At 38.5% G+C, this 27,696-nt stretch overlaps 1 protein-coding gene across 30 annotated transcripts in view; it reads left to right on the forward strand.

The window, feature by feature from the left end:
* Positions 1-27,696, forward strand: part of rbfox3a (RNA binding fox-1 homolog 3a) — a 1,515,582-nt gene that overhangs the window by 1,133,535 nt on the left and 354,351 nt on the right. The gene's annotated exons all lie outside the window — the stretch shown is intronic.

Below are 27,696 nucleotides of genomic sequence, written 5' to 3' on the forward strand. Positions count from 1 at the left end.
AGGTGCAACTGTAATTGTTTTGTTTTTAAAGCTTGAAGTGTTTGGGCTTTGATGTGTGTGTGTGTATATATCTATATATATATATATATATACATATGTGTATGTATGTATGTCTTGTAAGTGTAACTAGTCAGCAAGTTTTAAGTTTGAATGGAAATTCTCTAATCAACGAACAAATGATTGTTGCATTATCACAGACAGAACTCTAGTTTTATAATTCCAAATTTTATGGCTGAATTGTAATTGTGTTTTAAAATGTAAGCATGATAAACAAAACCTATCTTCTGATGCATTAAAAAGTCTGTTCCACTTTTTACTCAAATTCCAATCTAATTTTAGTGTCTACTGCTATGGAGCAGAAAGTTGAATTCCTCACCTTAGGCAGTCGTTGCCTTTTTAAAATCCAATAATTTAAGGAAGAAATAAGTCAGCTAGTGCTGAATGTGCGGTGTCTGTCACGCGGAGCGATTTCTAAGGTGAGTTAGTGAGGCTATCATTCAGTGAGAACCCTGCTGGCAGAGCCCAGCACCGAGCTGCCAATCCCCTAGTCATCCATTAGTAATGGAGAAAGTAATTCACTTCTCATTTATAATGTATGGCCTAAGATACACCTTGATACTGTATTATGGAGTTTATGAACAGCTTAGACATTACACACTCCACTGCTCCTGTACTAGTGCACCAGAAACTGCCTGACTGTCACGTGGATGCACATGCATTCACTGGATTAAATACCACAGGCTTTTTTTAATATTCCTCCTTCTGCTCCACTAAATAATAAGAAAGGGCAGTACGAGAGCTCAGCAGTTTTGCAAAGAGCTTAGTATCCTGCTTCTGATATCCCGAGCTTGACTCCAATTAGCAGCCAGCTGCGCTAAATGGGCAAATTGCAATCACCTTCATTCTGGATATTCCACCTCAGGCAGCTGAGTGAGAATTCAGCTCAAGAACTAGAAGCTGAATGATAGCGAGTCAAGGAAATGTTACAGCTTTATGGTTGGTTACTAATCCACCAACGTTTGCATTAAATGCAATGTGAGCGTCTCAGAATGAGATATAGAAAAGTCATTTCATGACAGAACATTATAGTTTTAGATCCGTGGTAGATATTATGGTTAATCACTTGGCTAGAGATGGCTACATTTTACTGGCCTTAACGTGGCATTCAGGCCCTGAACAACCTTTGAATTTAGGTAATCTGTTGCTATCATCAAAATATTTACATGCTTTAAATTTAGAAGAGATGAAATCTGGAATGAAGAAAGGAGTTTAGAATAAATTATTGTTTGCACATGCAAATCGTTCTTGGGCAGAGCAGAGCCTGATGTTAAGTATCTGTTTTTCCATTAGTTTTATAGACAAAATAAGTTATTCAGTTGTATTACAGAATATTTGAACTTGTACAGTATCTAATGCTAACCAAGAGAAATCTAGGTCTTTATTGGTATTATTTTGGAAATCCCATAGAAATGAAATTTGTTTGGGGGTCATAAAATGCAGACTCGAGAAAAAATACTCTTGGATCCCTCAACTTAATGAAATGATTGTTAGGACATTTGGAAAGCGTAGCTGAGCACTGTACTAATAAACACTGAACTTTGCTTTAAGAGAGTGTGTCTGTGTTCATTTGACCATTTAAAATTTATTATCAGATGAAAAAATGCAATAGATGACAGTGTCTTCATTATCATATTGATGTCTATGAAAGTTTGCTATGCACGAATCGCATGCTGAGTTTCCTATATTGCAACTGTGGTTCCTCTTCAAGAAGTACTTCATTGGCTGTAAAGCATTTTGGGATGTTATAAATTGACAGAATTTATTAATGACATAGCCAGTTCCTATAATTTACGGTCCACCACAGAAACTGGAATTTTTCTCAATATCATCACCCATGTCCTACAAGAGTTCAAATGAATGTGTGCCTGACTTATTTGCTCTTTGTCTTAAGGTATTGAGAACGTATGTAGAAATGTGATGGAGGAATTTCATTGTCTTTTTCTTTCATTCTAATAGTATACTTAGAAATCCTTACACTCTCCAATATTCAGTATATCCTATCATGTTTGAAGCTCTGATAAAACAAAAATAGCTGTATATATATTTTTATGAACAACAGGGAAACTAAATTCTGCATCTGCGGTAAATGAGTGGTGCTTATCAATCACTTTTGCATTTAATGTAATTTTTATTTTTGATAGTTTGTGAGGATGTAAAAGGGAAAATACTGCACTGGAGAGAGCAGCAATTAAACCATATGCCTTTTAATCAATATTCTTCCTGTAGTTCACCATGAGTAAATGAAGAACTCTGTAGAATTTGAATCCATGCCAGAAATTTGGATGCAGTTCCACCTTACAAATAAGGAATAAGCCAAACTTGACTACTTGGTATCTTCATCTAACCTGATCTTTCTTTGCATGAACATGATATTCTTCCCTCTGAAAGTGGGGAAATGTGCTGAAATTAGGATTTAGCTTTACCAGAAAGAAGAACAAGCTGGAGATCTAGACAAAACACTGGTGTTAAGTGGCAATATGATACCTTTGGAGCAGTGAGATTTATAGCACAGAAGGAAGCTCTTCACCCCATTACATTTGTGTCAGTTATTTACCAGTACTAATCTCATTGCATACATCTTCACCATGACCACCCCATCTTCCTACTTTAATTACATCTATACTCTAGTGAAAAAAGATTCACACTGAATTTAACAAAAATATACCCAATTTATTCAGGGTGAATTTTAAAAAACACGTTTTATATTTAAAGGAATACAGTAGTCTTAAACATCAAATAGAGCAGGCTTGATATAACATATGTTTTCATTTGTTGCCATAAAATATCTTTCATTTTTTTTCAAAGGTAATGTAATAGAGAAATACTGAATTTTTTCCTTGCTAAAAGAGAAATTCTGTTGCATTTTATTACACAACCCTTCAAAGAGAGATATTAATGTGTTTCACCTTGCTCAGCAGTACAATTTCCCAAACCCAGACCTCCAACACAGGAGAAATTAAAATTTAAGGTATTCAAGTAATAAACCAGAGGAAGATCTTCACCTTAATCATGTGAGTAAAAATTGAATAAATCGCTGATTTCACTTGAACTCTCTGGGTACATTTTTCCCCAATAGATGTTTCTGTGAAAGTGCTGGGATTGTGATATACTGCAGAATATAATATCACTGATTTACCTCAATTCCTTTTTCATATTGTTATTAACTCAGGTTTATTTTTTATTTTTCTCTTGAGCTCACTGATTCGATTAGACTCTGTGTTGTTTCAAACCAGGTGACGATGAATCCAACCGCTTCAACACAGTATGTTGCTTAAAGGTTTTATATCTAATTCCAGTGAGTTAGTGACCTTGTGTTGCAATGGTTTGTAGAAAATGAACATTTTCATCCTGCTATTTAAATCACTGTCCATGAATAGCATGCATTTTAAATAATTAAGATCACAATTAAAAGTGTATTTATTAACCATCTTTCATTTTGATAAACTGCTAATTACAGTATTATTTCTGTAATCTTTCTTGAACTTAATACAAAGTTGTGGCTGATTTAAATTAACATCCTTTTCAAGGTATAATGTAGACTTTAATCCCATACGAAGGGCAATGAACAATCTGAATTTATTTTATTCTGCTCCATCAATATACTTTACTGTAATTTTGGAGTTTCTTCCTAAGCCATTTCATTCTGATGGGTATTCAACCATCACTAGATATATTAAAGGGAGGTCTACATAAAATATTTTGCTCCCTTGCACATTGGATGCAAAAACAAGAATAATTGGAGAAGTGAGGATAAGAATGAAAGTGGTACCACATAAGCATACACTCAGTGGCCCCTTTAATAGGTACACTCGTACACCTGGTCAGTAATGCAAATCACTAATCAGCTAATCATGTGGCAGCAATGTATCACTGTATAAAAGCATGCAGGCATGGTCAAGTGGTTCAGTTGTTGTTCAGACCAAGCACCAAATTGAGAAGAAATGTAATCTAAGTGACTTTGATCATGGAATGATTGTTGGTGCCAGACTTGGTGGTTAGAGTATCCCAGAAACTAGTGATCTCCTGGGATTTCCACTCTCAACAGTCTCTAAAGTTTACAGAGAATGATGCAGAAAACAACAAAAAATATCCAGTGAGCAGCAGTTCTGTGGGTGAAAATGCCTTGCCAATGAGAGAGGTCAGAGGAGAATGGCCAGACTGGTTCAAGCTGACAGAAAAGCAATTGTAACTCAGATAACCACATGTTACAATAGTCATGTGCAGAAGAGCATCTCTAAATGGATAACACTTCAAACCTTGAAATAAATGGCTTACAGCAGCAGAAGACCAAAAAAAAAACACCCTTTGGCTACTTTATTGGGTATAGGAGTGGCCACTTGGCTTGTGTATTTTGAGCCTTCCCTTTAAAAATGATTTAACAGAGGTGCAACTACTCTTTCTACCTCATCATGGATATGCCTTGTATCATGTTGCATGCTTTGGTGTCCCTTTTAATAAGTATAGTGTTGTTGCATTAATATTTGAGTTTTAGGAGTGTAATTTTTAAGCTCTACAGTTAATAGCCACCAATTTACAAGGAAAAGTGTAGACGCCAGTGGCAAAATTTAGATCACAGTCCAGTGGCAAATAGGTACATTTCATTCAGTAACTTATTGAAGTTATGATTTTAGAATGGTGGTTTGTTCTTGTTCCTTTTGTAGATAAATCCATAACCAGGATCTGTCTGGGTTTGTTTATGAATATACATATTACAGTGCCCACTTGTGACTAATAGATGGCTTTCAGCCCATATGTATCTGTTGCAGGTCTTCTCTCAGGGCAGATGTGTCACTCGGAGGTAAATCATTTGCTTTGTAAATGGCATATCTGAGGAAAAGAGTCATAGTCAAACAATTACTTTGGTTTAGAATCATCACATTCTCCCTTTGGAGCATAAAACGTGTCTAAATCGCACTTGTAAGTTATTAATCAATCAGCCAATCAGCAATGGGAGGCAATTTAGGGTCACGTTGGAGAAGAGGGTCCATAGGGACTTTGTGTATGTTTTTATTAATGAGTTGGTAAGTCATGTCAAATTGTAAACTTCCATAATTCAAGGAAGTGCTTTCTGACCAATATTTATTTATAGGTCTATGAACCCACGCGGTTTTTGTCAAAGTTAAACGGTTTCTATTTTGCACCACTGTCACCTGCTGCAGTCACCTAAATTAAACTGAAGTAGTGTACGATTAGCTTGGGGTTCACACAGGCTTCAAAATAAATACAACAGTGTGAAGTAAAGCTTAATAAATTTCTAGGAAATCCACTGGAGTTTTCCAACAGGAATTCAGATGGGGCAAATATACCTTCAAGATGTTGACCCCGCATAATTGGGTAGAGGGCTCAAACAGAGACAATAACCTACAATATCTGATCCATCCTGCTGGGATTCCCAATTTAATTAAATGAAAATTACAACTTTGTAAATAATTTGATTTTAGCTCAAGAGGTTACAGAAAGGTTGAGCTGTGAAACCCAAAGCAAACTATATCTTTTTATTGGACTTCTGTTCAGGCCATCTAATGAAATCACTAACAAAGGAAAATTTGCGGATGCTGGAAGTCCAAGCAACGCACACAAAATGCTGGAGGAACCCAGCAGACCAGGCAGCATCTATGCAAAAGAGTACAGTCGACATTTCAGCCCAAGTCCCTTCATCAGGACTGGAAAAAAAAGATCAGGAATCAAATTAAGAAGGTGTGGGGGAGGGGAGGAAGAACCACAAGGTGATAGGTGAAACCGGCAGGGTGGAGGGGTGAAGTAATGAGCTGCGATCTACTTCTCAGCTCTTTACTTCATCCCTTCCCCTCCCCCCACCCCGGTTTCACCAATCACCATGCGGTTCTTCCTCCTCTGCCCCCCCCCCCCCCCACTCATCTTTTTTTCCAGTCCTGTCGAAGGTTCTTGACCCGGAATGTCGGCGTTTTGTGTCTGGTGCTTGTCATAAAATCACAGTTCACTTGGAACTTGATTTAATTGATGCACCAACTTTAAATGTGCCTTTAGACATTTGCTTCGAGACATCTGCCTGAGAAGAAGTCCTGCATTCTTCAGGAGAGATTTTAAATCAAAGTCTAAAATACCTTTTCAGGAGATCATAAAATAAAATCTTGAGACATTAATTAAAGAGGACTGGTGTATTCATTACCCAATATCTAAGATAATTCCACTGTTACCAGTGACATCTTGCAGTTGGTTATCAATTGTACTTCAAAAATATTAATTGGTTTTGAAATACTTTTCCATGGCTTAAAGATTTGATCAGGTACATAAATATTCTTCCTATCAGTATAATGTAAAAAGAAGAGCGATTGGGAGCAAATTCCTAATCATCCTTGAAACAACTTCGCAACTAAAATGATATGTGAAAAATCTTAAACCATTTTGGTTGGTTGGTGGCTTTGGATCTATTGAGCTCAAAAGTTTCAATACGCTTGTACAGTAATGCAGTTGAATAATAGAACACACCAAGCACCGGATGTGGAATAACCAGTCATATCATGGGAAAATGAAAGTATGTAAAGTTAGGTATTAGAATCAAGTTCAACTTAGATCTGCCTTCTTAATTCTGCTGTTGCATTTTTTCATCTTTCTAGCATAATGAAAATGTACTCTTTTTCATGGAAGGTTGCCATCTGTTAGTAAAATCCAAAATGGGATCAAGAGGTGTGGTAACGGTTCATGTCTAAAATGGATTTGAAGACCTTTGCTAGTTGAAATAAGGGATGTAATATCTAGTATTTACGAACCCAAGTGCAAACTTGAGTGGCAATAAACACAACAAGACTCTGGGGTTACTACAGTTTTAAATAAAATGTACATCCATCATTGTCCAGATGATAAGAATACTTCTTGTAGCTCAAGTGCTGAAGACCATTGCCATCCACTAATCACTTCTGCTTCTTTCCCCACCTTACCAACTGTCACCTCTTCTCAGACTTACTTAACTAGAAAGGCAGGTTAACTGTATAATTAGCCATGCTTAGATAGAATAGAGTCTCCTCACGGATCCATGAGCCCATGAACTCTCCCCCATTATTCATCTTTTACAATATATATATTTTTTGTAACTTAGAATAAACTTGTGTCTTTCACTGTACTACTGCTGTGAAACAACAAATATCACAACATAAACTCAGGGGCCACTTTATTAGGTACCTCCTATACCTAATAAGGTGACCACTGAGTATACGTCCATGGTCTTCTGCTGCTGTATCCCATCCACTTCAAGATTTGGCATGTTGTGCACTCAGAGATGCTCTTCTGCAGAGCACTGTTGTAACGTGTGGTTATATGAGTTATTGTCGCCATCCTGTCAGCCTGAATCAGTAAGGTCATTCTCCTCTGACCTCTCTCATTAACAAGGCATTTTCACCCACAGTACTACAGCTCACTGGATGTTTTGTTTTTGTGAACTCTAGAATTATCTGTGAACTCCAGAGATTGCTGTGCTTGAAATTCCCAGGAGATCTGCAGTTTCTGAGATACTCAAACTACCCCTTCTGGTACCAACAATAATTTCTTAGTCAAAGTCACTTAGATCACATTTCTTTCCCATTCTGATGTTTGGTCTGAACAACTGGAACCTCTTGACTATGTCTGCACTCTTTCATGCATTGAGTTGCTGCCACATGATTGGCTGACTAGATATTTGCATTAATGAGCAAGTGTACAGGTGGATCTGATAAAGTGGCCACTGGGTAAATGTCAGTGATAATAAGCTTGATTTTGAATCCAGTTCACCATTCTCTGGTCGAGTTATGCCTACCCTACTGAAGAGAACGTGCAGACTCAATTACTGGGTCTGTTCAGAATTGTTGATCAAATATAGATTGATGTTTAGGAATCATGGATGGCAGGGTTGCCAATATAAATTACCCTTTTTCTGTCACTGAATGGTAGAATTTGGAGGGATTGCTGAGAATTGTGGGGAAAAACATAAAGAAAAAAAGGGATGAATGTAAGATTAGTGTAAATGGCTGGTTGACTTTTGGAACAGATTCAAGTCAAATATATCATCATTTAACTATATACATATATATAACATATATAACCAAAATGTATATATGAACGAAAAACTTTTCTCTGAACCAGGATGTAAAGCACAGAGATACACATAAAATACACAATACATGATAACTTATGAAAGTAGGGATAAAATCTAGAGATGAATCACACTTAAGTAACAAAGTAATGTGCATTAATATTAAATACAGTAAGGTATAGAACAGATTTACCAGTGACACTTTGAATATGATGTGGCAGAGAGTTCAGAAGCCTAATGGCGGAGGAAAAGAAACCGTTTCTCATCCTGACCATTCTTGTTTTTATGCATCGTAGTCTCCTGCCCGATGGTAGAAACTCGAGGATGCTGGATGGATGGGAGGGATCCTTAATAATTCTAAGGGCCCTGTGTACACAGTGCTTCTGATAAATGTCCCCGTTGGATGGTAGGGAGACCCCTATGATCCTCTCAGCCGTTCTCACAGTTCTTTGCAGAGACTTCTGGTCTGATGCTCGACAGTTCCCATACCAAATAGAAATGCAACTTGACAGGATGCTCTCTATTGTGCTCCTGTAAAACACAGTTAAAATGGGGGGGGGGGGGGGAAGTTAGAAGCTTTGCTTGCCTCAATCTTCCAAAGGAAATGGAGGCACCGCTGTGGGCCTTCTCGTTCAGAGAGGTGATATTATGGGACCAGATGATTTCATCCGTGAGTGATGTGAACTCCTAGGAACTTGGTGCACTTAACTCTCTTTACAGAGGAGCCTTGCATTCTCAGAGGTTTGTCTGCACCTTCCTGAAGTCCACAACGATTTCCTTTGTCTTCTCCCCATTCAGGCTTAGTTTGTTCTTCTCACACCAAGCCACCAGCTGCTCCACTTCCTCTCTATATTGCGTCTCATCATCGTTCTTGATAAGGGCCGCCACTGTTGTGTCATCCGCAAATTAGATGACATGGTTTGAGCTCGATCCTGTGCATAGTCTTGTGTCAGCAGTGTGAACAGCAGCGGACTGAGCACACAGCCTGGGGGAGTGCCAGTGCTCAATGTAATGGGACTGGAGACATTGCTGCCCCTAGGGACTGACTGTGGCCTTACTGTTAAGAAGACTAGTCTCCAATTGCAGAGGAGGGTGTAGAGACCCAGTTTCTGGGGTATAATGGTGTTGATCGCTGAACGGAAGTCTATAAGCAGCAGCCTAGCCTATGAGATCCCAGTTTCCAGGTGGGACAGGACAGAATGGAGGGCAGAGACTATCGCATCATCAGTGGATCAATTTGAGTGATAAGCGAGCTGTAAAAAAAGGTGCCATGGCCAGCCACTCAAAGCATTTCATAATAGTTAAGGTTAATGCCACCAGGCAATAGTCATTTAGGCAGATTACTGTCACCTTCTTTGGCACTGGAATGATGGTTGCTGCCTTGAAAACAGAGGGGGCATTGGATTGTTCCAGAGGGATGTTGAATATGTATATCCATCAGTACCTCTGTCAGCAAGGCTGTGCAGTCTCTCAGTGGACCAAAGAGTATTTTTCTCCATGCTTCTCTCTGTATCACTTTCAATTAGAGGACCACTGACATTATGGACTGAAACATTCCATTTCCTGCAGTTCCTGTGTACAACCAGGAGGTATATTCAGTAAATGAAGGGTTTTAGGTAACTGGAAACTCAGCTCCAGCACCGACTGTTTTCCTTAGCCTGTTTACAAATGAAGATACGTGCAGGTTTAACCAAGTTTTACATTAGCTCTTGTGTACCAACTGCCCTTGCCCCTCTGAACGTATCCTCGCATACCTCAACTCTTTCTCATTCCAACCCCTCCCCCCGTCCAGTCCCTTCCCACCTACATCCAGGCATGTCATATGCTCTTCACCATTTCTTTCCAGCCTGGATGAAGAGTTTTAGCCTGAAATGTCAGATGTCTATTTCCCTTTGCTGATGTTGTCTCATCCACTGAGTTCCTTTAACAACTCCAAATTCCAGGATCTCAGTCTCTCGTGGACCATGTTAGATTTCCCAACATAATTTTCATATTCTAAGAAAAGCAGCAAACATGAAAATAATCAGCAGAGTGTGAAGAAACATGTCTAACTGTCAGCAACAACACAAAATTGTATTAATATGCCTTCCTTCCTCAGTAAAACCTACCGAACATTTGACGCAGAGCCATTCCTGGTCAGTTATTGAAAAACTTAGTTAAAGCTGTATGCATTTTCAAGAAAGGAGTGAAGGGCGCTCAGGATCATTTGTAGGGAATTCCAGAGGTTATACAATTGGCAGCAAGGCATGGTAGATGGTCAAGCACTGAGTTCTTCAAGACTGGGTGGGGCGGGGGAGGGGAACGTGGTATGGGTCTGAAGATGCCGACAGAAATAATGAAGGGTAAGGCAATTAAAGATTTAGAAATATATGTCAATGTATAAAGCATGCATAATAAAATCTGAAAAACTGAAAATAGAATGTGGGTTATTTATTCAAAATTCAACACTGCCATTTATTTTTCTTAAAGGAGTTTTGTGAATAGAATTTGTGCAAATAAAGATAACCAACAGAATTCTTCTAAAATAATGTGATACTGTTGCTTCATAGTCTTGGTCACATTGATTCTTCTCATGGATTTCTGTATTTACTGCACATTAATACTGAGGTTAAAACAGGTTTGTACGGTGAGATTAATGGTGATACATTAACCCCTGGGGTTCTATTGTATCCATATCTATAACATGTCTTTTTCACATCTCTGTCTATAAGATTAATCACGTTGTTATGAATGGTACACTCAACCACTGAGCAAACACTGACCAGGACATCATTAATACTTGTAGAGAAATTTCAGTAGAGGAAGCAATAGGTAATTTAAAATCAGCTGAACTGGCCTAAAACAATAATGAGGTCTTTATATTTCTCAGATATTCTGGATGCAGGAAGCATGTTCCGCTCTGTCAATGAGCTGCAAACCATTTATAAGAAGCAGACTTTTTAGTACTTTTTTAGCTTTAGTAAACAGATGTGTCTCAGTTGATTTACATTTTGCCCCAGTGTGACCTGTCTGCTTTCACTTTTTGAAGGTCTGCCTGGCCAGCACCAGCCTGTGGGTGAGAGGTCACTTGCCCTTGTCTTTCACAGGGCTCTACTTGTTGATAGGTAATAGATGCTGCAGTGGTGAGGGACCCTTGGTACCTTAAATCCAAACCAGGGACATCATCAGCTGCTGCATAATGTGTCAGCTGTCCCAGAGCAGCCTGGAAGGTAACAACATATTCATTCTAGCAAAATACGATCACTTTGCCAAATTTCAGCCTCCTTGTGTAATCAGGGCCAGTTATTATAAATTCAGATAGGCAAGAAGCCATGGTATCACTGAGTCCTTTCAGGTCTCAATGGAAAGGCTAAAATGTCATTTTAATGTATCTGTCTCTTATTCATAATTATGCAAGCATTTCAGCTGTATCACTTGGCCTTTACTAAATTTGTTTTATATTTTGATTTATTATTTGTCCTTAATTGCTTTTTTTAAAGAAAGGTTGATATATTATACTCCATCTATCTGACTGCACTTTCAAAGATACTCACTCTGACTACAATGAATAAATTGTAGCCAACCAGATGTAGGGATCAGGATAATTATATCACTAATTTGTTAGACACAAAAATAGGAATTAGATCATTCCAGTGTGTGGGCATAAATGTTCGGCTAACATACATTCAGAAATATGGACTCAGTGAATTTTTGTGTAATTTCCCAGGAGCACTAACAATCTATTGTAGATCTCAATGTCCTGACATTGGACTATTTCAACTTTAAAGCTCTCTAAATTATTTGAACGAATTACTTGCATGTTGAGTTTGTGTACATTCAATTGTTAAAGAATCTAGCAGTATTTTTAATTGTCTTAATACCCACGAGATGTGCAAAGAACAAGGACTTACATTTTTCAGAAGAAATTCTCAGTGGTACAGAAGCTCAACAGAAGATGTGTTCACAACAAGAATGAAGCCAGATGGATTATTTGGCATCAATCTAGGCACCCGATTCAAACATAGCGAAGTTGCCTCAGCCCAGTCAGCTTTACAAGGTCCTCCTCACTATCATCAGGCATTGGTGTCAACATTTGGAAAGATTTTCACAGCCTAGTCAGGCACCAGCCTAACAAATACACAAAACCAAGCCATATGGAAAAGGGACTAAATCCTCCCTTACAATATATTCTCAGGAGAAGGTCATCAATGCCCACCACCACGTGAAGCTGGCGAGTTCTGAAAGGCATACCTACCAGAATGGGTCTGTGGTAGGAAGTATGTACGTTAACACAAAGAAGAAATCATTTATTCACATTGTCTTTCATCTGCTTATTGCAGCTAGATCTGTCTTTAGCATCATTGGTAGAAGTAACCATTAGACAGATTCTTTCAGAAACAAAGTGCCATTTCAGTGCAAGGGCAGCTTTCACTGTGTTATGTTACACAAATAGCGTGCTGGAGGGACAGGCATGGAACGGATCTAGTGACTGAAATCTGGATGCCCTTGAAGCACTGTGAGCCGTCACCAGCTGCAGAAACGTGCACTCTTACAATCTGTAACCTCAGTGTTTGGCATATCACTGTTGCGATCAAGCCAGGAGATCATGAGGAATGTAGTGTGCCAGGATTAGTTCTGCCTAAAAACCCAGAGAAATTACAACATTGGACTAAACAGTATGCAATGGACAAGAGCTGAATGATCCTACAACCAACACATCAGTTCAAACCCCTGCAGTCCTGCTATCATCTTGTGCTGTATGGAGTCTGGCACACACTTCCTGAACCCTACATTTTCAAGTTCAAGTTTATTGTCATTCAGCCATGTACATATATAGAGCTAAATGAAACATTGTTCCTCTGGGGCCAAGGCAAACCACAGCACAAACTGTGTAGTCACACACAGCACATATAGTTATGAACCAGAACATACAGTCGCAGAATAATATTAGCGCAGTCCCCGAGTGGCATGGCCTGAAGACTGGCAGGTTGACGTAAAGTGTGAGGTGCTTAAGATGGTATCACGTTACTTGCACCACTGTAGTAAAACAAACAGTTGTAAAAATATGTGAAACAACAGCAAAAAACAATGAAAAGTAACCAGTGCCGAATGAGAATGTGTCAGTGAGTGGGGAGGGATCCACGACAGGGCATTCAGACAAGTTGTATTTGTGACCTAGATGACAGCATGTTGTTAGGACGTCTTAATTCACACTGATTAATCCACGCTGATACAATTGTATTTCTATGTTATATTGATAGTCCTGTTGTACATTCTATTTATTACAAACTACTATAAATTGCACATTGCATATTTAGACAGAGACATAACATAAAGATTTTTACTCCTCATGTATGTGAAGGATGTAAGTAATAAAGTCGATTCAATTCAATTTAATTCAATTAACAGTCTGGGTGAAGAAGCTGTTACCCAGCTTGACAGCTCTGGTTCTTGTGCCGAATTTTCATTTTGAAAGTGAGTTCCAATACCGCTGGTGGTCATATTTGAACTTGATCACCAGTCAGTACAAGGTTGGGTTAAGACTTCTTGGAGATTGGTTAGGAATGTGATAAAGACCCATTGTGAGAAAATCAGATGTAATTGTGCCCCCCAAATACAGGAGCAGGTGCGTATCCCAGGTCCCCATTTAGAGTTTTCATCAGCTTAAAGAACATTATGAAAGGAGATTTAACACTGCCATTTCATTGATATATTTGTTATCATGAAAAGTAGTCAGTGCAATTTCACTGAAGTTATGCTGAGCTGGTTAACGCCTCTTGAATGGATGTCTAACCTACACATAATAGGACTAATTGATTTAGAACCTTTGTTTAATACCTATCACAGCCGAAGTTCCTATTTTTTGAAACCAAGGCAGTGCCAACAACTCATCCAATTCATCACAAAGCCCATGATTTTGTTTTTAAAGCTTGCGACTCACATGGGAAATTTGACCGTATACCTGTGTTTTAACTTGGCTGTAAGAATCATAACATGCTTGGGAATTGCAGGCCTGTGAATGTTGACAAGTTACTGAGGCCAAGGTACTTGGAAATTACAGCATGGCAGTGACAGAAGTGAATAAAAGAGATTTTTTTTTATCCCCATGGAATGGATGCAATTATCCTCTATCACTCAGTGGAGTGGGAGCAGGAGGAGAGGGAGATTCAGGCCATAAGAGGCAATCCATGTGTCAGTCAAGTTAAATACATTTGCAGAAAAATGGATATGTTCAGTTCAACTTACTGCAGAACAACGGATACATTAGGTTCTCAAAAATAGAAGACCAATTTCAAAACTCATCACATCACAAACTATGCTCTATTTCTACTAGCTTCTAGATAGCGTTATATCCGTTCATCCAGACTTTAACTGTCTGGCCTTTGCTATGCAATTTTGTGCCGGTTTCATTATTCCCAAGGGTACGTTTTGAGGAAATGCTTTTACTATGTGGCAGTGTTGCCTAACTTGCCAACTACAAAACCAGCACACCTACCTTTGACCACCTAATGTAAATGTACACGTGTCCTATGCTATCACAGCTGGGAGTGCAGTTTTCACACCTTGATGACATTTGAATGATAATTGCCATGCCCTCTACTAACAGAGATCACAAGGTTCCATCAGCTTTCCGAGCAGTTAAAGAACCTTGTGTGTATTTCTCCATAATAATTCATGAGAGCACTTGGGCATATTATAATGATGAGATAAGGATATGCCTGTGCCTGTATTTGTTTACTCTCTTCGTCTTCCTTCTATTTGACCTTAGATAGCTTCGTTCTTATTGCCACATTCTCACACACGTATTTATTGAGATACAGTATGGAATCAGCCCTCTGGCCCTTCGAGCCGTGTTGCCGAGCAACCCTCGATTTAACTCTAGCATAATCATGGGATAATTTACACTGACCAATTAAGCTAACAACCAGTACATCTTTGGACTTTGGGAGGAAACCAGAGCACCTGGAGAAAACCCTTGCGGTCATGGGGAGAACATACAGAGAGTGGCAGGCATTGAATCCCGGGTAGTTGGGACCGTAAAATGCTGAGCTATCCATCTCTCTACCATGCCACCCTTCTTCCTCAACTGCATCACAATGTGGACCTTTGCTACTCTGCTCTATGAAAGGATTAGAAAGATATTATACAAGTCGACTTATCTTGTATTGTCATTTAGTCATTTAACATGTTGATACAACATACGAAACAAGCTGCAGAATTGTTGATTAATAGAGAATGTGGTACTTGATCTGTGAATTACATCAAGATTTTAAAGGATCCTTACCAGTTTATTGAACGGCTGTGCTTGCATGTGGTTTGCAGTTGCTCTGAAAGGGTCCACAGTCTTTGCCCATTGATTATATGCCTCTTCGTCTTCAACAATGAATTAAGCCAGGCTGAGTTGGCAGTCTGAATTCCTGGCATTTCTCAGTGTCAACAGGAACTAGCCCTTTACATTTATAATGCATATATGTTCAACATTCCCATAATACAGAACTGTGCTTTGGCACAATGAAGTTAATTAATTTCTTGGCTGCAGGACGAACTAACCCTTTAAGTTTATAATCAAAGCTGGTGGTTTACTGTAATTGAATAAGTCAAGTTCCATTTTGCTTTTATTACATTGTTTTTGAGAATTTGCACTGGTTTTAAGGATTATATTGTGTTTTCCTATCGATTTTTCTATAAAAATGGAAAACTAGTGATCTTGCCCGTGATATAGAAAAAGACTGTGGTCCTTTGCAGTCATGAATAAATATCAAATTTATTTTTATGGCCTAAAATTCTGGGATGATTTTACCAGGTCTTCAGAGGAATCATAAACTTCATTTTCCTGCAAAATCAAAATTATTATTTTTCATGTTTTAGTATGTCCTCCATCCCCGTACTGGAGACAGCACTTGATGCAACAATCTATTTCTTACGGTTAGTTCGAAAAATAAGGTGGAAGAGAAGCAGGGCTATAACGCTCTCTTGGTAATCATTAATTGTATAGCAGTGTGTGTGCTTGTGTATAATATGTGTATGCTTAGCAGCTCCTTCTATAGGTTTCTTCTCCTTGAACCTGATCTACTTTAGCACCATTTTACCACTCCCATCTTCATGAACCTTGGGCTATCCGGCCTCCAAAATCTGCAGATTTCCATTTTCACTAAACTCGTTAGTCAAGCATGCACAGGTCTTGGAGTGATTCATTTCAAAATTTCATCACCCTCAGTCGAGCCCTGATCCAGGGTCCATGCCTGTGGTTCTCAGTGGTAAGGAAGGGAGGGCTGAACAAATGTATATCACACGAATACACACGTGTGGGCAATTTTTGAGTAGGCCTGCAGGCCCACCCAGTGTCTATGTCTGTCCTCACTTCTAGACAACTCTAAGAAATCGATCAATGTACACTCACTGGGGCATGGGAATGAGTGACATGTTTTTATATCATAAATAACAAGGCATACAACCTATCAGCACTGATATTCCCAATCCACTTAAAAATTGTATGATCGGTTCTTATCCTTCGCAACCTGAGAAGGTTGCCTTTGCACAGGCTCATTCCTCTCAACATCTGTTCACAGGACGTACCTCTTTTTCCAGGATTCAAGTTATTGGATTTTTATAGAGCTCTAAAGTGTGTTCTACCTTGGGTAAGGAGACCAGGGCATTTATTGACTTATATATACTGTGGGCGCCATGGTTGCATAGTGGCTAACAAGATGCTACTACAACTTGGGGCGTTGTGGAGTCCAGAGTTCAATTCGAGCACCATCATGTAATGGATTTCTGTGCATCCTCCCCAAGGAATGCATGGACATTCTCCGGGTCTCCCAGTTCCACCCACACTGCAAAGACGCGCCAGGAAGGTTAAATTATCCCATGATTAGGATAGGGTTAATCATGTTTGTCAGCGGTTGTTGGGGAGGTGTGGATCAAAGGTCTCGAGGGGTCTACTCCACGCTGTATAGCAAAATAAATAAATAAATAGATTCTTTTATGATCTCTATATGCTGTGAAACCTTTACTGATGATCATTTTAGATTATTGATGTATTTGACCCTGAATTCACCTTCTTTGTTATGCTTTGCATCACTCAACCTTGACTGCATTATAGTTGTCTGCCAGAAGGTTACAAAGAGAATAATTCTTTTCTTAAGATATGTAGTAGACCCCACAATGCCTAAAACTAAGCCTACTTTATTTCACAGGCCAATCAGTTATTATTTGATGGATTTGTTACCACTGCCTGTACTCCTAGTGTGGAATTTGTACAGTCAGAAGCACAAGGGACCAGTTTTACTGCTATGTCACATATCGGTCACTTTTATTCCACTTCCACAAGTAAATCTACATTTTGTATAACTAAATCCAAAATTTTACCATTGGGCTAACAATTAGGAGGGTAGGGATCAACAAAGAATGAAAAACAAATATGAATTTCTAATCTGCAAGAAGTTTTCAATGGATTTACGTATTTGTTTATTGACAGACAGCGTGGAATAGGCCCTTCCAACTCTTCGAGCCACACCACGCAGCAATCGCCCAATTTAATCCTCATCTAATCACAGGAAAATTTACAATGACCAATTAACCTACCAGCCGACACATTTTTCAACTGTGTGAGGAAACCGGAGCACCTAGAGGAAACCTATGCAGTCGTGGGGAGAACATACAAACTCCTTACAGGCAGTGGCGGGAATTGAACTTGGGTTACTGGTACTGTAAACCACACAGCTACCATGCCGCCCCCATCCATAATAAGTTGCCAATTATGGATATTAATCCATAATAAAAATCAATAATTAAGCGGGCAATTATTATAGATAATAACATATGATCCAAAATAATTTTCAAAAGGAATAGTTGTTCCAATAAATTTATTTCTAAATACAGTATTAGGCTGAAATATATGGCTACATGGTGTTTGTGTTCATGTCCATGTAATTTGCTGCTATTATTTCTCTACAGAATGGAGTGTGTTTGAGAGTTATGTGTGCAGTCCCTACTGTAGCATCCTGCCTGCTGTTCACAGAGATCAATGCACTACAACTGTGCAATGGGCTATTGCAAGATGAACCAAAAACAAACATAATAAAGTTACAGTTATAGAGAAACTACAGTGTATGTAAGTAGACAATAAGGCACAAGGTCATAATGGGGTAGATTCTGAGGTCAGGAGTCCACACTTCCAACTTAGTCTTGTGGGGGATATATTTTCTTTGACAAATAATGCCATACATCTTGCTATTCAGAAGTTTAGCTGGTGATCTTCTGATAGCTTGGAGAGACACTGAGTCAATATTTGCATTCCGCTTTACTTCTGTGTTTTATAGAAGTCTTCTGGTTGTTCAAACATATTTCTATATAATGGCAACACACAGAAAATGCTGGTGGAGCGCTTCTGCGTTCCACCAGCATTTTGTGTGTATTGCTTGAATTTCCAGCATCTGCAGATTTTGTCGTGTTTCCGTCTATATAATGGCATTCTCTTTGGTTGTGTGAGGATGAGGGCACAGTGGTACACCTCATTTATGAGGTAAATGCAAGCTGGCCTTCTCTGCTTAGGCTTGGTGAGAGAAGAACTAGAGGTCATGAGTAAAAGTTTGCATGCTGGTAAAATTCCTCTCATCTTCTCATTTTTTGTTTTGGGTATGGTGATTCTAGACCCAACCACTAAACTTCATAAAGTGTTCACCAGTAATATGTAATTGCTGACTGCATTTGTTTCCATTACCTTGGGCCATCCAAGAACCACCTGCAAGAACATCTGTAAGTTCTTGCTTTTGACTGTCTCTTTTCTGCCTTCTATCAGCTTTGTTTGTTCAGTGTTTAGTAAGCTGTATGTCCTTATACCAGAATTCTATCATGTTATGTTCTCCTTTTGCTACAGATAGAATAGGGCTGGCACATGCATTATTTCCTTTCTTACTGTATATGTCAGAGCAAAATCATGATTCTGTAGTCTCAAGGATAATCTTTATTGTATTGCTGGAAATCCTCATAGGCTTTCCTTATTCATTTGTCCTAGGGGTCACTAGAGAGCATTCCCCATAAAAATTGGTGTAGAACTTCTTACATCTATAAACAACATTTCTTTGTTGCAAGGAGTGTTTTTGATGAATTTATTCCTGGGCTTTGAACAGAAGGTTCTGGAAAATGGTTTTCTTTTCCTTGCTGTAGTAAGGCTGGCTTACCTTAGTTGTTTCATGGTTTGTGACCTTTGTTTCACCATCTTGTTTCATCAGCTCTCCCAGATTTGTTGTCCATTTTTAGACATGAAAATGAGAATATTCAAATCTTTGATTAGCCTTAGAATGATTCTCTGTTCATTCTTTGCTTTCATCTCAGAGTTAGCTCTGACTTTGTTTGGACTTGGTGTAACTGCATGTGATATGAATACCATTCAAACGAATTGCATTCTTTCTCATTGGGTAGCTTAAACCTTGCTTTTCTTGTTCTTTTCTCATGAAGATGATAATTGTCCCTTTTGCCATCCATTTCATAGATCTGAATGTCATCTGTCTTGTGTTGTCTGTAAGCCTCATTTGTTTTCTGAAGAAACATATCTTGGTCTAGTCTAGGTCAAAAGATATATGCTGGAACATGTATTATCTAAATAATGTGCTGAAGTTTATGAGTGGTGAGAATTCCTCATCGAGTTTTACATTTCAGTAGGTTGGTTAGTCACTATTGCTACAGTCATGACCACTGCCAATTCTTTTCTCATATTTCTGCCAGAGTTGGGGTGAAGTAGCAGTGTTTTTTGATCACCTTATGCAATTCTTTTGGCGTCAGGCATATCCCACCAAGCTTCTCGCTCACCACAATGGAATTCACCAGTATGGCGGGTCAACAGACACTGGTTCTAACCCCCTTTTGCTCCATTTTGATTGATACTGTTTGCAATGGTTGGATCACTGGTTTCACTTTAGAATCAACTTTGATGTAGTATTAAAAATCTTCAAAACATCCTACTGTTCCCACAATGTTTCTGAGTATATTCAGTTCAGCTTTTTAGTGGAAGATGCTTCAGAAGATGGCATCATCATAAGGACCCCCATATCCTAAGATATACCCTCTTCTCCTTGCTACCATCAGTGAGGTACAGGAGCCTGAAGACACACAATATTTTAGGAACAGCTTCTTCTTCTTTGCCGTCAGATTTCTGAACGGGCAATGAACCAACCAAAGGACACTACCTCACGATTTTTGCCCTTTACTTGCGCTACTATTTAGTTTAAATTTAAAAAATTATATATGTTTATTGTAATTTATGGTTTTTTATGTATTGTGTTGTACTGCTGTCACAAAACAACAAATTTCACAACCTATTTCAGTCATACTGAACCTAATTCTGACTCAGATGACTTTTTGATTGGAGTAGGGGTTGCTTCCTCCATTGTGCAGCTTTCTAAGATCAGCTCTATTTCTCATTGTTTCTCAAGCCCAGAATGGCAGGTCCTTCCAACTCTGTAGCACAGAGTACGCAGGTAATTTCTTATCCTTTGTGCACCTCTTTGGTTTGGTGCCATGTACCTCCTTTAAACACCATCACCATGACGTTACTTCATTTCAAGATATTTTCCTTCAGATGCACTTCTTTCAGGTTTTGAGGGAATATCTTTTAGTAAGTCCGTGTTGTGTAATGCTACAATGTGTTTCTGTATTAAGAAGATTCAGGATTGTGGGTTTAAACATTTCTCAACTGTTTATTGACCAGAATAGTAGATTTCATTTCTCTGGGAATTGCTGCATTCAGTCATTCCGTGCTGCCATGTAGTTCCGAAATCTGTTGTGTTCTCAATCTCCTTCTCATCTTCCATGCTATAAATTTTCAGATTTTGATACTTTTGAATTGATCCATTTACACTTTCTTTGGCATTTCCACTGTGCTCTTATTTTCACTTTGCATATATCTCATTGGTTTGTAATCATTTCATTTCTACTGGTTTGTATCATTTCATTTCTACTGACTAACTGTGACCATTCCATGACTGATCTGGAAGTGGCCATCTGAGTAATAAATTTTTTTATCTGACTACTTGTGACTTTATATTCTCTTGCCGGATGTTTTATGTTTGCTATAAAGGTAACCTTTTTCCTGATCACGACCTTTCTTGTATAGCGATAGTGATGGTCCCTTGCCTTTTATCTGCTTCCTTGTCTTTGTAGTCGTGGGTTGTATTTCTGAACCTTCTAAGCAAATCATCAATATGCACCTCTGATTTGTGCCTCATGTTTTGAAATTCATATCTGTGGATCTTTTGATTTGGTTTGATGTGTGTTGTGTTGAATCTTTTGAGCAACCTGTTTAGACTTATACTGTCTTACACTTAACGCTCAGTCTTCGAAAGGATCCAGTCATTCAATCCTATTCACAACCCTGTTTTTTCCACTCCCCTCCTTTTGCAATTTTCTGAATGCCAGATTGGAACTTTTGCTTCCATTTTCTGATATTGTTCACTTCCCACTCCATCTAGCCTAGAAATGTGCAGAGTAAAGTAACTGGTGGATATCCACATAATTCCCAACCACTGTCATTGAGTTGGGATTCATTTAAAAGGTGGGTCTGATGTGATTACATAATTATGTAAAGGGTTTTTTAGCGCGCTTTGTGTTCTGGTTTTGGAATTCAAAAACAGTGTTACAATTACAGTGTTTTTCTTAAACATATAACGCCTCACTTTGTTTTATTTGCAAAAACCTACGCAGTCAACGTTTCACGAACTAAGCACATGCAGTCACTACAAATCAGTATAGTTTTGTTATAACTAAAATTCAACAATCATATCCTACAAGCTGTAAGGAATTTTATACTGGTAGACTGGCACCGGACTTAAGTCTTGTTCTCTGAGCTCTGTTTCCAACTTAATACTAAAATCTGTTGTCATGTTGCACTTATTTACAGACTGAAAGATGTGCAGCGGAAAGATACTTTATTTATTGAGATATAATGTGTGATTCTACATAAAGTTATTGCAGATTAGTTAGTAATGAAAATAAGCAAAATTTATAAGCTTGTGCCCCTAGCAGTGGGTTTTTGATCATTCATGCAGTTATGTACCAACTAAATAGAATTATTGAAAGTTTTGAAGAAGAAAGCCAGAACAAATAAGAACAGCTGAGCAGATTATTCAATAAAGAAGCCTTTTTATAAACTGTGAGAATCTGTGATATACCTCATTTAATCTTACTTTGGCATTAATCTTACTTTGGCATTTGGCTAATCTGGTGAAGGAAGCCAGAGTCAACTCTAAAGGTGATGGGGACCCTAATGCTGTAAGACTATTAAGGTCCAATGCAACGGAATGTCTTAGGGATCATGATGTTTTAAAATTTGCAGTTCTAACAAGCCTATAATTAGTAAAAGCAGAAAATGAATACCTTCATTAATATTTAGAAGCCTAAAAAGTCAGAGAATTAAGAACTGAAACAATTCCTATGACAAATTATTAAGACATGTGGTGGCTCCCAATTATTTTAATGTTAATTTAGTCATAAGCTGCAAAAATCCAGAATGTATCCCCTGAAGTGATGACATCAAATGATTCACTAACGCTATAGGAGCAGGGACATTATGTAGATTCTTCCCATAAGTATATTGAATTGTGGGTTTAGTAGAATGTTGTGATACATAAATAACACTGTGCACTTGAGCCTTTTCATATGGAATTTTAGCATGCCTGCCAATCAGGGCCTATATAGCTGATATGCCTCAGCAATTTTAATTAATTTTTTGATCCTCTCTCTCATGTGATGAGTTCATCATTCATTGGATAACTGCTGATTTTTTTGTTTAAATACATGTGATTAAATGATAATTACAATTTTTCTTTCATGGGGATGGCATGTTATGAAGATTGATCTGCATAAGCTGGTTTGTGATATTGTCAGCTTCCTCCTCCAGCTGGAGAATTTTAATAAAATTACTTCTTTCATTGTTTCTAAGCCATGGTTCATTTTTTTTTCCCCCTAGTACTCTTGTTTCTGATTCACAAATTAAAGTGTTCAAGTTCCACTCTAAAAAAAACTGAGAATGAGAATCTAGACAAGTGGTCCATTGTAGTAGAGAGAGAGTGCTTCACCGTCAAAGGTGCACATTTCGGATAAAGCAAGCTTCATCATCTCTCTCAGGTGGACAAAATGATTCTGTTGCCTTCAAAGTAGAAGAAAGGAATATCATTAATAGCTGGGTAAATATTCTTTACAGTGTATAAATACTGTAGGCCTTTCAGCACAACCAATCCATTTATGCCTCTCCTCCCTTTCTTCCCCTAATCTATCTGCACAACCCTTCTATCCACTTCACCCTTGCCCAGTGTCTCATTAACTACTAGTTACTTCATGCACACCCTCAAACAATATCACTGAAGTAGATTATCTAATCACCCCACTGTTTGAGGGAGCTTGTTATGCATGCATAGACTGATGGTCTTCCTAAATTATAACAGTTAGTTAATGTGAAAGATGCTTTGGAAGTTAAAGTCCATCTATCTTTCTTAAAGTGTTCTGATTGAGTGCTTGCATTGAGTTGCAGGTTTGTCCACTGCATTTCCCAGTGCTATTCCTAGAGGTCAGAATGCTTCATATCTACCTTATTCTGATCAGCAGATATGGACAAAAATATAAGAATGGTCTTGTGCAGATGAAGTATGCTTAGTATGTAGCCTCATGGTAGGCAGAGATATAATGCAGAAAAATGTCTCTTTTCACTGGTTCCGTGTGTTGGCTGCTCTGCTCTTACCCTGTTATGGAAAGAGTCTACAATATGGTTCCAAAACACACTGCTGGCTAAGAAGTTTATCACTTTATGGATGATCTGTGGCTGTGTGTTTGCAACAAGCATTAGAAAAGAAAAATTACTGAAGTTATGAATTGGTAGATGAGATTCCTGTAGATATAGATGGCAAGATAACAAATTTGATTCAAATAGATATCTGGATTTGAAAAACGACAAGTGAACATAAGGATGCATTTCCATCCATGTGCTGTACCTGTTCTGTTGGATCAGAGATTGTTCATCCATTTATGCTGTCAGACAGCCTGCTCAAACTCAGGGCTTTCTTATGTTCCTTTAGAATCCTAATTTACGAGTAGTGAGCGTTTTTCCCTCTCCCTATCCATATCTCACAAACATATTGTCATACACATACTGCGTTTCTTAAATCTCACTTTACCCATTTGTGAGATACTTCTTTACTATATTTTGGTTTTAATCTGCTTGCACGGTCAGCAATGTTGTCAGTCTCCTCAATACTAAATTGTTCTATCCTGGATTGACATTATTTGGTGACCTGCCTACATCTCGGGAAGCAAGGTCTAAACTGGTGAAAATAGTCAGATCAAAGCCCAGGGACCATAAGTGAAGATAGTTATCAAAACACTCTTGTGCTTTCATATCTTTTTCATCATTTCAATTGGGAGGAAAAGATCAAAACAGTCGCAGATGGAGTTGACATTGTTAACACCTGTCAAAACTGGTTACTGTATGAGAGCATTTCTCACTGCAGTTCGAAAATGATTCTGGTTATATTTTTTAAAATGTCACAAAGTACATTTAATTGGATGATGTGAAGGAGGAACTATTTTCAGAAATAAAAGTAGACCCCTTCGGAGAAGGGAGTTATAAATTAATTCCAGCTATGTTCTTAATTTTAGTGCCAATCATTCTCCTTGCCCCTAATATGAGGTTAAATAAGTTCTGTTGGAATAATTTGGGTTTCTTCTATCTTCTGAGCCAGTAGGCAGAAAAGCTTTCATGTGGATGCTACATGCTTTTTTTAAGAGGCCAATTCCAGCCCCTAGCCCCCAACAAACCGTGTGGTGGCTGATAATCATTGCTTTCCTTTTGACTGTCTGGAGAGTTACCTGTGCTAATCTGTTCTTCATTCGTAGGGCTATGGCCTTCTGTCTTTAAAAAAAAGACCTTTCCTACCTTAGAGGAGATAAGATAAAACGTGTTTTTGTACAGCTGATTATTCATTTTGCCCCTTTAACTCTTCTTCCTTTTCAACGCTTGTTTCCTTGTAGATACGGCCCGACTTCTAAAACTTCCACAACTTTTAAGGACTTGCACATAACTTGACCTTCAAATTTCCCTTTAACATCTTCGTTGTGGATAATTATTTACACAACATTCAAATTCATAGGAAATATATTTATTAATTCAATTAGAAATTATTTTTACTTGTCGATTTTCCTTCAAATGAGAGGCACAAAGGTGTTTATTTTCAAACGGCAGTTCAGATGAACTTGTAATAAATACCTATGGAAAGTAACCATTGTATTTGAGATACATTTTGGCTTCTCATACTAATGTTTCTATCTTTTTTCTCTCTCTGTCTCATTTTGATTTGTTCTATATGCAATATCCCAAGCCACTTCTCTCCTGTTTTCCACCTTCTTTATATACACAATGTGGATATTGCCTAGTTTTTTTTTCCACATTACTGCTTGGTGCCTGCAACCAACAGTGATTCAGGTAAATAGCTCAGTAATCTGCCTGCCTGCTCTGGGGGCAGTCTGTTCCCCTCAGAGCAGTAATTTGTAGTTTTTATGGTTGAGAAGGCAAACACATTACTGCAGTGCTGTTGGAGTTGTGATAGCACCTCAGGGGGAGGCTTGTCCTTTGGGAATCAATAAGACAGATCACTTTAATCCCTGTATTGACATATTTCCACAGCATTAGAAATGAAGAGGTTCAGGTTCATTCTTTTTGTATTGATTAGTTGTAAGCATTTCAAATCTCTCCCAGAGATCCCCCTCTGAAGGTAGTAGCACCCCCCACAGACTAAAGCCAGACATCTTTCTGTCAGCATCTTCAATGGGAAAAGGAACAGCACAGGAATTCAATTAAAAGATTTTACACACAGGATTTGAGAGTTCATTTGGAGCAGAATTGGTTTCATCTCTATATATTTAATGTAGAGGTTGTTGCAGCCTAGTACTGCCTTTAACTGCTCAGGTTTAGTGGACAGACTGAAACAAACTGATTTCTAATAAATAGACTCTGAAGCTCTTTAGTAATAGAGTTCTCCTCCTCCTAGATGGTAATAATTGCCATCTAACCTGTGCTGAGCTGGCAATAATGATATTCGACCTAGTGATGAGATGATAATTCCTGAGCAGCTAAGGTGAGATCTTCAGAGTTTCTCTCGCTCTCTCTCACTCTTTGTCTTTCTCTCTCTATCTCTCTGTTTATCATTCTTTCTCTTTTTCTCTTTATGTATCTTTCACTCTATCTCTCTGCCACCTGTCTCTATCCCTGTTTCTTTCAAATGCTCTCTCTCTTTATCGCTCTCCATCTCTCTATCTTTTTCTCTGTCTCCCCTTTCTCCATCTCCCTCTTCCTGCTGCCAAGAAAATATAGAGAAGGTAGAATTTGTCATATAAAACAATACATGGTCTCAGATTTACAATAAGCCATTTAACTTGTTCAAAAAAAATGTAATAACTATTCAGGCAACTCCAGCCATTCCTGCTAGCAAAATTTGTATGTGGTGATTGTGTATTTGATCTAGAAAACCTTCTCATGGAGCTTCACAGGTGTGCCATTGTAAAGAGAGATGGATACTTGACTGGAGAAATACATAGATATTGTGGAAGACTACCATGGCTTATTCAATAGAATGAGTTTAAGAACATTTGAAGGGGGCTGAGGAGGCATGAGGTTTAATCCAAGGTACCTGAGGAATTGATGACAGTTCTGAGGAGACTGGAATATGATATTTGGAAACTGTCCAAGAAAAACACAGAAGGTATGTTTAGGAATTTGAGATGATTTAGTGGAAGGGGCAAATCCATTCCTGGATTTAAACATCAGAATAAGAAGTTGGTGCAGTCAATGATTATCAGTGAAGGTATAAGTGATAGCCAAATAGGACAATTGAAAATAGGATATGCACAATTGCGTTTTGAACATGCCAGAGAAGTTGAGCATGGAAGCAAAAGAATACTGAAAAAGGATGATGACAAAAATATCATCTAGTTTCTGCTCCTGATCATACATATAGTTTTATGACCCATAAGTTCAGCTACTTTCTTATCCTGTACCATTTAAAGAGCCTATTATATACCAAGCTGTTCATTCAGCTGTGAAGGTTTCATCAACAGGGAGGATGAGTAGCAGCGGCTGCTGCTCCCTGAATTTCTTTAGTAGTTGTTGCACGGTGAAGATCATGTCCACTGCGCCTGAAATGGTTAGAATCCGTACTTTGCTACTTCTGCCACTTTACACTGGGCTGCAGTTCGTGACAGAACTCGTCGGCCACTGAGAAGAAGCAGTCAAAGACCATGGCAAGAGCTCAGGGTTCCCAAGATAGACAGATAGATGCTGTTCCCAGGTATATCATGAAGCAAAATTACCAGGCAGACCAAAAGAAAGTTTCAAGGATGTACTCAAAACCTGTTTGGAAAAAAATGCAACATCCTCTAGGAAATATTTGTCCCACAATCACTCAAGCTGGAAACAGAGCATTAGAGATGGTACTGACCACCTTGAGCACAAGCATTAGCAGCACACCTCAGACCTGCATTAATGGTGCAAGAAGACCGACACCTTCAAACTAATCACTTGCCTGATATCGGGTGCATGCTCCCCCCATTTATGGCCGAGTCCTCAGTTC

This window comes from Hemitrygon akajei, chromosome 22 (assembly GCF_048418815.1).
Source record: "Hemitrygon akajei chromosome 22, sHemAka1.3, whole genome shotgun sequence".
NCBI lineage: Eukaryota > Metazoa > Chordata > Chondrichthyes > Myliobatiformes > Dasyatidae > Hemitrygon > Hemitrygon akajei.